We start from the raw sequence: 15,875 nt of genomic DNA, 5'->3' as shown, positions 1-15,875 counted from the left end.
CCTCCCGTGTACCGAACCCGTTTTGTATTCAAGGACTGATTATTGAACTTCCCTCTGGGTCTGCGTTTGCCTCCATACCACCTGTCGTTGTGTCAGTGCTTGCTTGCTTGATGTTTCGTCAGTTTCATTAATACATGAAAAAACTATGTCACTTACACATTTTCAAATACATATTTAACATGCATAAAAGAGAAGACCACGCATGAAAATTATGGCAGACCAGCCTTGGGGGAGAAAAAAAACACAATGCAGTATGACATGACCTTCCTCAAAAGAAGGCGATTATCTGCTTTTTTTAAATGATGCAAACACAGCATGGTCTCATCAAGAAAAGGTCAACCATTTTTGAGACCTAAGCTCGTTTGCCTTCTTACTGAAAGTAAGATGAATGAAGGGAATGGCCATCCAGTGTGAAAAAAAAAAGAAGTCAATGCAGAAGTTCAATAAAATGCAGTTTCTTGAGTTCTCCACTTGGGGCTGGATCTACCAATTCATCATTTGACAGCCCTACTGCATGTAAGTATTTTCCAACTATATATATACCGTATATATATATATATATATATATATATATATACACACACACACACACACACGTACACTATGTAGTGTATCAAATGTCTTACCTAAATAGAGAGGGAAATGATTATATGGCAGCTGGCGCATGGCAACATCATCATAGACACCTATAAAAAGACAAGGAGGACACACATGAGGTAAGTAAACAAGAGTGAGAAAACAACCTGACTCTCAAAAGAGGAGGAAGACAAGAGAGGATCAGATTAAGGAGGAGCCTGACTACTGACCCTTCTCCCTGAGTGCTGTGATGCAGAGTAACATCTGACAGACAACCCCATTTCACCTCTGACCCTGTTCAGATCTGAAGCAGCTGAGTTGGTTGCGTGCACCACCACACTTTCTTTTTGCTTCATGTGTTTAGCCCCTTTTTCCTCAACGGCATCCCCCCTGGATCTTCTCCTCCTTTCCTCCTCTCCCATGTATTTCCAGCTATCTTACAGCCTCCTCAGCCCTAACTCTACCCCTAACAGGCAGGACTGCCATGGATGACACGTATCCAACTGAGAGCAGCCATGCAGGTCGATAGACCGCAGAACACTGAGGGGAGAGATAGCCCTACAATCCAGTCCTCTCTTTGTGTTTTCTTTTTGTATGTGTCTTTGTGTGCGAACATGTTTGTTTGTGTGTATTTTCTTGGTCTGTTCTGCACCTTACAGAAACCACAACTGTCTTGACTTAGATCTAATCGTATGAGAAGACGCTGCATGTTCCCATGTGAGAGTTTTTTCAATTTTGTACGTTTTTTTAAACATCTAATGTCATGTGTAATTATTTCCATATTTTCATACTGACCCTCACATGACTATCACTTGTATGTGTGAAGACATGGTTTCCCACCCTCATGAAAGTCAGGGGGAAGCATTGGGCTATGACCATCAATTATTTAAGAAGTGTGTTAAAGGCAGGAAAGAGTGATGAAGCATAAATAGGACAGAAATACCATATATCAAAAAGATGCATTTGCCAAGAAATATCATGTTAAAAATGTGTGGGGGGAAAAGAGTTACTCAGTTTTTGTCTAATTCATATGCTCTAATAGATAATAAATACATGTTTTGGTTAAAATGTGAATGACCGATACAAGAAGTGGTTCACTTCAGATACTAAACTGTGCTCTATGTGCAGTGGGTACTCCAAAGAGATTCTCCACCAAAGAAGCTTTTAACCTTTAAGCACCACACACAATCTACAGAGTGCTCTGCATACTGTTTTACACAGTTCACATTTTCCAGTTAGACCTCATGAAATGGTGTGTGACATGAGGACTCTTAACTTCAACACGTGGCAAGAAATACGTTTCAAAACAAAACTCATAGGCTCTGTGTAATTGGATCGTGCATAATGGTTCATTGTATGCCTAAAAGAATCTGTTGTGTCTCACCATTGGGTTTCAGCCAGCTTCCTCAGTCTTCATAGTTTTGGTGGTCCATATCTCATTTCACTTGCCGTGATTAAAAAGGACTGTTCAGCCTAAAACAGAGCAGGGTTGTGAAATGTGAGGAAGCATTCTTCAGATCGGCATTTCATCACTGTTTAGGGCAGAAAGGCCTGTCAGAGGAAGAAATATCCCTCTGTTGATGGCATTTTTTTCCATCCATCAACTAAACTCGTCATGTAATGACCCTGGGAGTCATCATGGAGCATCAGTCAACCTTCTCATGGCATGGATGCTGCTGCAGACTGCTTAATTCATGTTCACACCCTGCCAGTATGTTGTCACTGTTGTCGATACATGAGGTGTACAGGGGGTTACAACACGACAGGTAGAGAGTAATGAAGTGTATTGACAACAGCTAACTACCACACAAAGAACAATACATGTACAGTAAATCGTTTGGACAGACACACAGGTTATTTTGTTTTTCTTGATTCTGGTGATGTGGTGATGTCACAGGTGATGAGAATTCAAAAAGAATTCAAAAAGATGCACTTTGTAATGTCTTGTCCCACCCCAGGACTTATGTTACTATAGAACAACACAACATTGAGTCGTAACATGGAGGACAGTATTGCATTCATCGAAGCAATAAAGAAATGTTTATTGGGCAATATTAAAATGAATGAAATCTATTTTGTAAAGAGTTTATCCTAAATGAGTTGTTGCTGAAACGTTTCCAGGGCGTAGCCATGCAGCCACTTACTAATTAACAAAGAACATGGATGGACAGATAAGACGTCATTCAATGCCTCTGACAGGCATACTGTAACAAATGTTTGAAACTTCTGAAGTTGATTTCTCCATTGGTGATGTGCAGAACATTTCAAGGAAGTAAGCAAGCCTTCATAAAACATTCCATTTTCAATCAAGTAAAACCAATATACTTATTTCTTAGAAAAAATCCAAAGATTGTCTTAAAGTGACAGAAAAGACAGTCACAAGTTAGTGACATTTAATAAGGAAAAGTCTATGGTAGTGCTTGATTTTCTTATTTTTTTTTGCAGGATGTTATAGTTTATTGATTATTTCACAGTGACTCTGACAGCTGATGTGTCGTTCCTGGGTGTGTGGCAGATGCCCACACAGCAGTGAGCTTCCTTAGCTTGTTTGGGCTGGTGTGAGAGGGTTAAACTATTGCATTAGAAATGAATTCCCAGTGTAGTTATTATACCTGATGCAATAGGAGAGAAACATTAAAACAGCTTTTGTTGCCTAAAATGTTAGCAGGTAAATTGTTGGAAGTGTGACAGAACGCTTTTGCACTGCCTATTTCTTTTGCTCAATAGAAATCAAATCTTTTGTTTTTACATTTTATAATTTTTTTTCTCCTCAACATGAGGAAAACAGCAATGACCAGTTTGGTTTTTTTTGTTTTGAATGAGAACTGTGAAGCTCTATTTGCTGTGGAAATAGTGAGTCATGTAATCCCTCGTGCCATGAACCACGTCAATTGATAGGATTTTAAAAAAATGCCATATTCACTCATTAATTTTGCAACAATGATTATATGTAACATTACAATTAACAACATAATTCACTTGTAACATTGCTGAACCTTTGAAATAGCTGAGATTAGGATGTAGACTTTAATGTTTGAGTGGTGTGCTTATGGCAGTAATATGCAATAACCCATGGTTTGCACCCTCAATTTTCTATGCATCTTGGCAAGGTGGCTGCAAGGTGACAGATTTGTTTGTACATTTTTTAAAGTCTTTTTCTCAGGTAGTTAGAGGATTTGGTATTCCACAATCTCACTTCTCTCAGTGTCTCCAGATAAGGAATTTTGATGAAAAGAATGACACATATTTCCCTTCTCAAATTCATTAGCTGGCCAGAGGATTGTATTCACGGAGCTCCCTCTGAGCATAACTCTAAATTGATGGTGTCTTACTGTCTGTAGCCTCTCCATGCCCAGACATTCTTTAAACAAAAAGGGAGGAGGATTTTGGAGAGAGGATTACAGAATGAAGTTGGCTGTTGATGAGATCCACTCAGACTCTTGGCGTGTCAAACATAATGTTATTCAATTTAAAGTACTTCACCTGTCAACGTCCTGAATTTTATCCAACTTGTCCATGGTGTAACCGGGACCGAGAGACTCTTTTCCACTCATTTTGGGCTTGCCCAAGGATGATGCAATTTTGGAACAAGATTTTTAAAGCATTTTCAGTTACATGTAATAAGGACATTGACCCAGAGCCACAGTTGGAAGTATTTGGTGTGGCTCAAAGAGATCTTGGTCTCTCCTGAGCCCATACACACTTTTGCCTTTTCATCATTCCTAGCAGTCATCTCATTTTGGATAAATTGAAAGTCTAACCTGCCCTCTCTGTATAGCCACTGGGTCAATGATGTAATGGCTCACTTCAAGCTGGAAAACTCAGTTTCTCACTCACGGCTCAGACAATGAATTGTATTAGGTACAGCAGCCACTCGTTGACCATTATAATGTTTACACTTGAAGATTTGTAATTTAATGCATCTCATTATATGGTTATGTATAGTTGCCCAATTTTTTTAATGAATTTCTTGTTTTATTATTATATATTTTATTTATTTTTCCCACCTCTTTGTGTCCATTCTGATACTCCTATCTCACTTCACCTTCCTTTTATATTTTCAACTATCTTTTAACGGTTTTATATTGTTTAAAAACACTAAACAGGATTGGCTGGAACATTTTCTATTATTAAAAAGCAATTATTTAAGCAACCATTTCTGGGAGTGTCGCTGTTGAGTAAACTGCACTGTGTAACTTTCATTTTAACACTTTAGTTGACAGCAGCCACTTCATGACCAGCAAGCCACCTCTCTCACTCTATCTCACACAAACACACAGTGTGCACACACTCTCTGACACACTGCTTCCTCCTCAAGCTCATCATTTATTAAAGAGTCTGATCTTTCTCGGAGACACCATCACAGCTGTACATCCCACTGCCCTTTCACTGCCTCATCCCCCGAGTCTATGTGTGTGTGTGTGTGTGTGTGTGTGTGTGTGTGTGTGTGTGTGTGTGTGTGTGTGTGTGTGTGTGTGTGTGTTTTGTTTTGGTTAGGCTTTGGTTTTGGGAAGCATTTCTGTTAGTTAACAAACAAAGCAGTGCTTACAACTAGAGTGTGTGGGGCTCATTTCTGGTGAGAGGTGAACTGTTAGAAGCAGCAGTGATTTATTCAGCAAGTGGATTGCCAACAAAAACAATGCTCTATATTTTCTACTTGTGGAAATGCTGTTACCCTGGACAACTTCCCATATCTACTTCAGGTCAAGATAACATTGTGATAAGGTCTTAATCCTGGCACTAACCACGTGAACTGAACATGAGATTTATGAGATTTTATGTCTTCCATGTATACACCTAAATGCATCAAGTTAGCAACATTTCATTTTAACACCCGTGTCCTCCTCTTTTCTTGCTTTCTAGAGGTGCAAGAGAGATACACTGCAAACAGGGCATTGTGCTGTGACCGCTTCAACCAGTGATAAATACCTTATCTTTCAGTATAGGGGCAAATGAGCCCTTAAAACTTCCTGATAATGATGACTTAACTAAGGGCCATTAAAAACAAAACATGAGAAAAAAAAATAAACAAGGTTCCAATAACTTACTTGTTTCATAAGCGTATTAGACCCGTCCTGACTCTGCAGAGATTGGATTCCATGTTTTCATTTCCTTAAAAAAGAAGAGGACTCTTCATCATTCTGTTATATTAACCAATCAGTGAAACTTATTTATGGATATCATTTAACAGAAGTGACAGTTTGTTCTAAATGTAAAAACTCTGGTACAATGACTTACAGGAACTCTGACATGAGTTCAGAACCATGGACAGCAACCTAAAGCAGTACCTGAAATTTCATTCTTTTACATTTAAAAGAAATAGTTTATATTGTCTTTAGCTGAGAATTCTTAACTTGCTGTTTTAATTTAGTGCTGCTTTTATTTAATGTGTTTTTTAAAGGATAATTTTGGGGCTTTTTATGTCCTTATTGAGAGATAGGACATTGCAGAGTAAGAAATTGGGGAGAAAGAGAGAGAGAGAGAGAGAGAGAGACAGAGAGAGAGAGAGAGAGAGAGAGAGAGAGAGAGAGAGAGAGAGAGAGAGAGAGAGAGTGGAGAATAACATGCGGGAAAGAAGCCACAGGTTGGTTTGAAATAGCACTTGTGCATGTGATGCCTGCACTAACCACGAGGCAACTGGTGCCCCAAACCCTGCTTTTATTTTTTTTTAAGTGAGGATCTTCTGGTAAATAAAAACGTTTGACATTTAACTTATCGTTGGAAGAAGGAACTCATTACACATCAAAAACAAAATGAAAACAGCTCAAAGTAAAGGCAAAAAAGTGAAATGTTTGATGTCAAAAAGTGGATATTACTTTTAACTCGTCAACTGAGCTGTCTGGGTTTTTTTTAAGTGAAATGAGACATTCAAAGATGCAGGTGTGTTGTTATTTTCCATCACTGTGACTTCAGAGAGTCACTGTGGAGGATTATCCACAGTGTACTGAAAAGAACTAAATAGCATACGTTGGACCGCAAAAAAAAAAAAAGATGCTTTAAATTCAGACCTTAATTAATCAGAGTTAACTAGTTAAAGCCGACAGCCCTGATATGATCTCATAAGATTGATTTTGTATGGGAAATATGGCTCATTATCAGCATCAATAGAGAACAACAAGAAATTCTTGAATTCTTTTTTTCTGTTACAAATGGGGTAACGTAAACATCTGTAAGTACGGGCAAAATGTTTCTGCAAAATATTTAAAAAGCTGAAAGGACTGTTTAGGTCACAAATAATGAATAATTAAATAAATACATTCCTGTAAATTAAGCATGAACTCATTGTTTACTAAGTTTCATGAATATTCATATCTCCACCAGCATATTTACACATACTATGTGTGCATGGAAATCAAAAGAAGAGAAATTGTATCATTTTTAAACCACATTTCAAGGCTGATATTAAAACACATTAATCCAATATATCATTATGATATCATTATGATAAATGAGCTGCTGTTTCTTTTAGTAAGGTGACTTTAAGGAAAGTTGGCCTTCCGGTCTGGGATACTTTTGATACTTCTGTAAATCGCTGCATGATATTCATTCACTTAAAACTGATACAAATCAGCTACTTAGATTACAAGAAATATAAATAATAATAATTACTTAGAAAACAATTGCAACACATTTTAAGAAACATACTCCAGGCCTGCTGGTTAAGCTGAGTTGATATAGCAGGCTCATCATTTGCAGAGGTTATAGTCCTCATCACACTGATCACAGGACAGGGAGTCTCCCTGTGTGCGTGTCACCCCTGTTTCTCTTCCCCACATATCCTATGTCTCTATAGCTGTCCATTTCTAAAGCACTTACAAAAGATATCTCTAGAGTCGTACTTTATACTTGAATCCTTTGTATGTTTAAAGGGATAGTTTGGTGGTGTTAAAGTGGGATTGGATGAGGTACTTATCAATAGTAAGGATATTAGCCCACAGAGATGTTGGTCACCTCAAACCACTTCAAAAATCACAAACTATCCCTTTAAAGCACAGCGCAAGGCTGTTTAAATTTTAAGAAATGCAGTGACTATACACCAATAGAAAATTTGGACTTCCAATCTGTAACTATTGATCATAGTACATGAAAACAAATATGAAGAACTTAACAAGCTATAAAGAATGTTTACAGAGAACTTGTGTTGTATGTGTAACATATATAGGAACCAATTATAGTTTGCGGTCAGTCATTAAGCTGGCCTTACAGACGTAAAATGAACTACTACATATTTTTGTCTAAATTATATTGCATTTCATTCTTTTATGCCAGATTTAATATAGACTATATATGTACTGCAGCAACCAAAACTGCAGCTGATCCAGATCTATGCTGCTATTGTTACACTGCATACATTAAACAAAACTGAAACACTTCAATTGGCAAATGTTCGAAAAATGTAAGATTGTTTTGTTGTGTTATTCAAATATCAATTATCACTGTTAAGCTTGTATAAACAGACTTCCATTAATGCAGCATGGTGGATGTTGTCAGGTGGAAAATGTGCTGGAAAAAAGGAATTACAGTGAAAACTTGCGAAAGCAGACTTGAATTCCGGCAGTTACATCAATGTTGTCTTATTCCAAATGCACACTGTAAACAGTTGTGTTTATACATTTAGAAAAAATATGTGGAAGAGTCAAAGACAGCTCAGGATGCAGGTGTGATTTTGATGCATATTTTTCTCAGTACTGTGAAAATGACTGCCACTGAAACAAATTCAGACAGAATTTCAAGCTTATACTGATTATTTAATACTGGAAAAAATGTTGTCAGAGTTTTGAGTTAATGACTTTTCCCTTGAATATTAGGCCTATATAAAGGCATAAGTCATACAGTGATACAAGAACACTGTCTTTCTTTTCTTCTCACCTTCGGTGCCCTGGTTTTAATTTGTGATGTTGCTGCAGTCAACACTGCTTTGCTCTTTTTAGAGAAGCTTCCTCCAAAGTTATCTGATTTATCAAACGCATTGATAAACAGATCAAATATATCGCCAGAAACTATAAAGAAAACATCGACCCATGATAAATAACGGTCAGCACTGCTTATGCGTTCAACATCTCTATCACACACAAACACATTACCAATCAAAACAGAGGATCTTTACAGTTGCAGGTGCTTCCTTTTTTTATGCTGTGTGCTGTGATGAGCATCAGTGCTGCATGCAGTCCGGTGAGTGTTTCTGTGCGGAGGCTACAAGGCCATTTGTATACACACCAGACACAAATAATGCACAAGCACAAGCTCATGTAAGCATATTTACTGCCACAAAAATTCAGAAACTCAAGGCTGGATCAATTTGCTGACAGATATTGGCCCCCTGAGTAGCACTGAATGCACATTTTCCTTACACACATGCAAACAGAAATACATCCAACAAGTTATGTGTAAGCATTTCCTAAAGGTTTAACAAAGCAAAAAAAAAAAAAATGCCCGCACAAACATTGTGCCCAGTCCCACACTGCATTTAAACAGAAAATGGACATATAAAAATGCAACATTAACATCCAAATGTAAGACATATGGAATCTTGATTTACTCCTTTTAATTGCCCACAAAACATGCATTATTATCATGAAGCAGAAGCAAAGGCAATGCCCTGCTCTGTCTTAATGCTTGTTTTGTCACTCTTGTCTAAGATAACTCATGAGGAAAAAGAGTTCATTTAGAAAAAAAGCACCATTGTGTCTTTAAACTCCTTTAAAATCTAATGTTAGTGAGACTTTTAAGTGGAAAAGACAGATTAAAAGGTAAAAACTTGAAAGGTTATTCTGTTTTAAAAAGCAGATTCTGTTTTTAAGGATATATGGTGTCCAAAGATTATTTAGTATTTGGTTTATGACAGCTTTAAATATAATGCACACTGTTTACAAAAAGAAAGTACAAGCTAAGCTTGCTGTTGACAAATAAAAAGCTACACCTGTTCTGTTGAAATACAGCCAACGGGCCCAAATCAAAAGATGTAATTCGGAGTTGGAGTGTAGTTGCAGCTGTTTGCAGTGACATGTTTAGCCATAAACTAAGTCTACGGTCCACCACACTTCACACCTCGAGAGTCATAGTGGATGTTAAAGTGCTACTGCACCACAAAGAGTCTACGTCTAAAATCTGTGTGCGTATCATTTAATGTCCTTAAAGACATCCTGCTCATGCTGTACCTTTCGAAAAGGTCCACGCGCCTCTCCCTGGCGCAAGGTGTTGAGTGTGAGGAAAGTCATTCCACTGATGAACAGTGAGCAAAACACGGTGTTTAGATTCACCTGTATGCCTGTTCCCAGAGACGCACTATCCTCACATCTTTTTCAGAGAGCTTAAGCTTAAAGCTGCTTCGCTCGATTTGGTGCGGTCTGTCAAACCCAAATAACTTCTCCACGCAGCATCATACGCAACTGCAGATACTCTCTGTTTCACCTTCTGTATCTTTAACATAGATCTGCTGCAGAGATTAGCAACCATCTTTTTCCCAACCGGCGATCAGTAGGAAGATACTGTTTGGAGAAGCTCACCACAACCACATGTAGGCTATGCAGATCGACTCTGTGTTAAAATCCTGCGCAAAGTTCAAAGCAAATTGTCCGCTACTGGGTACCTCACGCGCGCTTAAACGATCCTGCACTGACAATTTTCACTGCACTCTGTCGCCTAACCCCGAGTCTAACACTGCAACACATTTCCCAAACAGAAATTACTATGTTGTAAATGACCTACCTTTACGACTTGGATCATTCAAATGTTGCGCACAAATATTCAGCTGCTGGAAGTTTGACTTAGTCTACTCCTGATCCCTCGGAGGAGTCGCACTGAGAGAGAGGATGGGCGCCGTTGCTCTGCGCGCCAGCTCTGTAGATTTGTATGTGGGTGTGTATGTGAGTGTTCGTGCACGTGCACGTGTTAGAGAGTGATTGTAAGAGAGAGAGAGAGAGAGAGAGAGAGAGAGAGAGAGAGAGAGAGAGAGAGGTGGGGAGGGAAACAACAGACGTGAGAGCTGTAGCCCCTTGCCAAAGGATGCTTCAGTCTCCTAGCAACAACAATCGATCTGGCAAGGAGACATTTTTATTGGATAAAAAGAAAACTTAGGCATTCACCCCCTTAGCACATGTACACCGCTCAAAACAACAACTCCTGGTTTAAAGAGAGAAAAGAGAGGAAGAAAGGGGAGAGGAGGAGATAGGCATGATCCCAGACAAAGGTTTTGACATGTTTGAGGTGCAAAATAATGTAGAGAGTACACACGCATTCATCTGTGCTTGATCCAAAACATAGATTGTGAAATAGACACAATTCCTGTAGCTCCATCAATGTTTTAACGCAGTATTACACTCTATGATGTCAGAACAGAAAAAAAACTGAGCAGCAGTAAAAATGCTGTCCATGCTTCATCTTATTCAGGCAAATTTGAAAAAAAAAAAACATTGCTGCATGCATGGTTCAATACGACACTTAAAGACCTAAATGCTGTCAAGGATCTATTGCTACAAGCATACATCTGAAGCTTTAATCATACATCACACTAACGTGACACATTAACTCTATTTTCTACAACTTAGGCATCTCTCTCTCCCCATTTCCCCCTTTTTTCTTCAGTAAGGACAGAAACAGTAACACACACTCTGTGTGTGTGTGTGTGTGTGTGTGTGTGTGTTTGTGTGTGTGTGTGTGTGTGTGTGTGTGTCTATATCAGTGTGCATGGACACACACATCAATGCATGTGTGCTTATTTATATGATTATGTACATGGAGTCATTAAAATGCAAGTATGCAAGTGTGCAGCTCCTATTGAACAGAAAATCCTCTTCATGCATGATTGAGTCACAGAGCGTCCTCTCTCCCTCTCTCTCTCTCTCTCTCTCTCTCTCTCACTCTCTCTCTCTCTCAGCTCAACACAAACACAAAAATGCTCTCGCACACAACTTAACACTACAACAAACACACACATGAAACGCACACATTCACACGCACACACAGCCACTCAGTCTAGGAGCCTGATTTCTTCATTGTTAAGTTAGTCAAGTGTGTAGACATACACAGTCTGCAGGGCTTGCTCAAAGCAGATTTTTGATTGCAGCTAAAGGCCATAGTATGTTGTTTTGTCTGTTTTTTATGCAGATGTATGACGGCAGGATGTTGGACTTTCCATCGAGCTCATGTGTTTTCCATGTTTCCATCTTATGAGACCATATGGCATTAGATTACTGTCTCTGAGGATAAGCCTTGGATTGGCAGAGATTGATTAGTTCAGTGAAGTAAGGGTAAGAGCATCCACTTCACACCTCTGAGACACACATGCATGCACGGGCATGAGGTGGGAAGTGATTCCACACTCACACTAGAGCCCCAGTGTCAGTCACAGCTTTTCCCGGACCTCATCCCTCATACCCGCTGCTCTGGCCTCGGAGATGCTGGCTACTCTAATAAAGGCCTCATTGTCTGCATGGCATGCATATATGCAGAAAGCCCAGAAAGCCAGCTTTGTCCCATAAGGGTCCCTCAGCAAGAGAGCTTTGTGCCTGGCCTTTCCCCATAGACTCGGTCACAGCAAAGCAAAGCAGAAAACAGAAAGACTAAAAGAAAAAGAAGACTGAGAAAGAAAGAAAGAAAGAAAGAAAGAAAGAAAGAAAGAAAGAAAGAAAGAAAGAAAGAAAGAAAGAAAGAAAAAGAAAACATAATGTGATAGATGGTAAATAAGGACAAATTCAAACTCTCCAGATGAAATCATCTACAGGAAAAAGGCCCTGAATGTATGTGCATTCAAAAAACCAGTGTGAAGGAATTTTACATGTGATTTTGCCTGATAACTGCCAACTGCTCCAACTTATACAGCAGGAAGTTGGTCCTCCGGGATTCTGTTTCCTTCTTCTTCGATTCCCCACAGATTGTTTGTGTCCCTGCACTAATAGAATTAGCCATGCTACATTTCCCATGGTCTTCTGTTCTGTCTTGGCCCCGTGATGGATTGAGCTTCACACAGAGGAGTGAGTGTGTTTAGAAGTGTGCCCAATGTTAGACCGACAACACGGCCAGTTACAACCATGAGCATCCATTTGCTTTGGTCAGTTTGGTCACTTGTGATGTTGCCAAGTGGATGAGAGGACTTTTTATTATCGTTGAGTTTTGACACTTCCAATTAAATTTAGGAAATTTGTATTTGAAATATTATGAAAAAGAACACACTTTGTAATGAGCTTAAAACAAATGAAAAGACTTGTTACTCAGTTATTGTGAAAGGTGTATTTGTGTATTTATGTTTCATTTTTTTACCAGATATAGGATCACATTTTTCTGAAAACAAAAAACATACTTAGCAGATAATTTTTTTTTTTTTATCTGTTCAGGAAGACCTGTAAAAAGAAAACAAAGGTTGCTTGTGGTAAACAAAAAAATCTGCCAAAATGACTGATATTGATAACAATAGAAAAGTAATTATTTGACATACTGAACTCTTTTGTTTAGCTTTGCAATGAAAAAACAAATGTTTACTAATTTAAAGGAGTAATATGTACCCCTGACACGTATCATTTGAAATTGGTACTGCAGTCCAAATTCAAAACAGTAGAGAGAACTGTCTCCCTTTGCCCCCTCCTCTCTATAGTCGATGACCACAAGGATTGCCATGTCACGGACAATGAAGCTTCAGTGTTTAGCCAGCTCTGCACTGGTCTTGAAACTTTCTTTCCTTCTAACCTTTCCATTTTTTAGAAGAATCTCCAAGCATCTCTGTGGCTTTTAAAGTTGGACTGGATTAGTTATCTTTGAACCAGTCTGTTTGTCTGCCACCTGTTGATTTGCTGTGATAACTGCATATCATGGAAATCATTGGACGTCTAAAACGGCAGTGTTGGAGTACCTTTAAACTACCTACCTTCTCTGGTGAAAACCAAATACAGACCATAACTTCAATTCGTCCTTAAAGGTGCACTATGGAGTTTTGATAGAGAAATGTAAAAGTTGGAGAAATGTATAGATTCGGTGGCACCCATTTTCTTCTTTGAGTAAAGTTTTGTGTATTCAGTTCAGAAAATACAGCATTGAAGTTTTTCCCTCCCTACATAATGTCCCTTTAATGTAAGTCAATATAGTAAGGTTATTTTATGACTTAATTCACTAGATATCTTACAGATTGCTCCTTCGATGTGGGCCTCACATTTGATTTTAGATTCCCAATGTCTCTTATCAGCAAGCCTGGAACAAAATGTGTCTGGATGCTAAAAGACAGGATTTAGAGGCAAAAACTTTCAATTTCAGTGTAAAGTCAACTACTGTCCTTCTTGATTTATTATTCCTCTCCTCTTATCCACCTTTAGAAAGTCTCAATATAAAGTGACTTTTATTTACTTTAGAATGCATTCAATTCACTAAATAAAACAGAGACATCATCAAGGTTTAGTGATCTCAGCTAGCAATTGAATGCAATGGCTATATGTGAAAATTAAGTATGACATATATCATGTTTTCCCTAAATGTTTTTCAGATGACTGAAAAACAACATGTGGTAATATCATATGGTCTGTAATGCTGTTTTAGGCTGTTTATGGCTCTTAACAGGGGGTTGCTCTCTCATTAACCTGGTTACAGAGGCATGGCCAAAAGGCTGCGGGGCACAAACATCATAGGACAACCACTGACCTGTCTCATTTTCTTCTGCTCACCAGTCCACACACACACACAGACACACATACAGACACACACACACACACACACACAGAAATGTACACAAAAATACATACCTTTTCTTTGAACAGTAACTCACTTAAAATTACTTCCATCAAAAGTCCCTTATGCCCCAAACTTTGGTCGAAGAAATTTAAGATCCCAATAGAAAAAAATGTTGCTGCGACAACATAATGTAGCATTTATTTTATGTTCTTCGGGCAATGTTTCTCCAAGAGTTAGAATTATGTTCCATGTCACAGAATTTGCAAACTTTAATGATGTATCTTTGAAAGACCAATTCAAATTAGAAGCTTATTTGAATTTGCCTTGCCTCAGGAGTAGTGTTTTCTAAGCCATCTTTGCATTACGTTCAAGATAACACAACAAACTTGGGATGTGATTGCAAAAATCTGGATATTTGATGAGAAAAATATGTACAAAAAACAAACAATGGGCCTTAACTGTGTGGGATCAAAATATACTTAAAACATCCAAATGCAGAAATATTCCAGATGTGCCTTTTTAATGTTTATGTATGTACACAATCGCACACACACTCAGAATTTGTATGGTATCTGATCTGGCCTCTCCGTTGAGCTTTCTCACCACGACCACAATTCATTAGTAATTGACCGCAGCAGCTTCACTCATTAAACATTGATAGGCTACTGGTGAATAATTGATTAATGATATGAGGCGATCTGCAGCAGCATTCTGACAATAAGAGTACATGGATGAGAGGAAAGAGATGCCCAATCAATGCAACGCTGAGCCAGGGCCCTGACACATAACGCAGATGTATACGCGCACAGAGACACATGGGCTCAGTCAGCAAGTCAGTCAGTCAGTCAGTTACAATTTTATCATGTCAGTGGTCAAGTGCAGGATTTTTAGCTTAAGTGTAAACTACTTACACATTGATACATTGCCTGATTTGAAACAAGATTTTCGAGACTAATGTAACATACTTTGTGCTACATAACCTCTCTCGTCTTGATTTGGAGCCAATGTCAGCCCTTTCAGTTGTTTGATGCTGTATCTCATTTTGGAAAGAACCCGAACCCAATTTCACAGAGTAAACACCCCAGTTTGTCAGTCCCAACAGGTACCCTGAAGTGTGATTATTGCTGCCTGAATATTAGATTCTTCCTCAGTTTTTTTTAGACAGTGTGCATTGGTTGCACACACACTTGCACACACACACACACACACACACCAACACACACGCACACGCACACACACACACACACACACACACCTACACACACGCACACGCACACACACACACACACACACACACACACACACACACACACACACACACACACACACACACACACACACACGTGCACACACTCACACATAAAAAGAGGAGGAATGGTGCTGGGTTAATACAACACCTCCAACATCCAGAGCTGTTTTCTGATGTGTCTACTGCCAGGACAATATCATCTGTTAGTGCCTCCTAATAACAAATAAATGCTACCAATGTAAAAATAAATGCTTTTACATGTTTGAGGTGCAAAGTTTTACGCTGCTCTGTAGGCGGGTTTAAAGAAAAATGACGTATACCTCCTCATACAAATTCGTTGATGGCGGACGTGAAGAGATGGTGAGACATAGGTGATTGTTGTCGCTACAGTAGCCAT

At 38.7% G+C, this 15,875-nt stretch overlaps 1 protein-coding gene across 3 annotated transcripts in view; it reads right to left on the bottom strand.

Moving 5' to 3' along the window:
- The window catches only part of grm3 (glutamate receptor, metabotropic 3), a 39,955-nt gene extending 29,425 nt beyond the window's left edge, over positions 1-10,530 (bottom strand). For 2 of the 3 annotated variants that reach the window (XM_079347089.1, XM_079347090.1), the window contains exons 1-4: positions 10,285-10,530; positions 5,625-5,688; positions 1,961-2,049; positions 627-686 (exon numbers count right to left, since the gene is read on the bottom strand). The gene's annotated coding sequence lies outside the window, so the exon portion shown is untranslated. The remainder of the gene's footprint in view (positions 1-626; positions 687-1,960; positions 2,050-5,624; positions 5,689-10,284) is intronic. The other variant, XM_079347091.1, reaches the window with a different exon arrangement.
- Between the last annotated feature and the right edge of the window lie 5,345 nt (positions 10,531-15,875).

The sequence above is a fragment of the Symphodus melops genome (genome assembly GCF_947650265.1).
Source record: "Symphodus melops genome assembly, chromosome: 6".
In the NCBI taxonomy this organism is placed as follows: Eukaryota; Metazoa; Chordata; class Actinopteri; order Labriformes; family Labridae; genus Symphodus; species Symphodus melops.
This window is presented reverse-complemented; position numbering and strand designations above follow the sequence as displayed.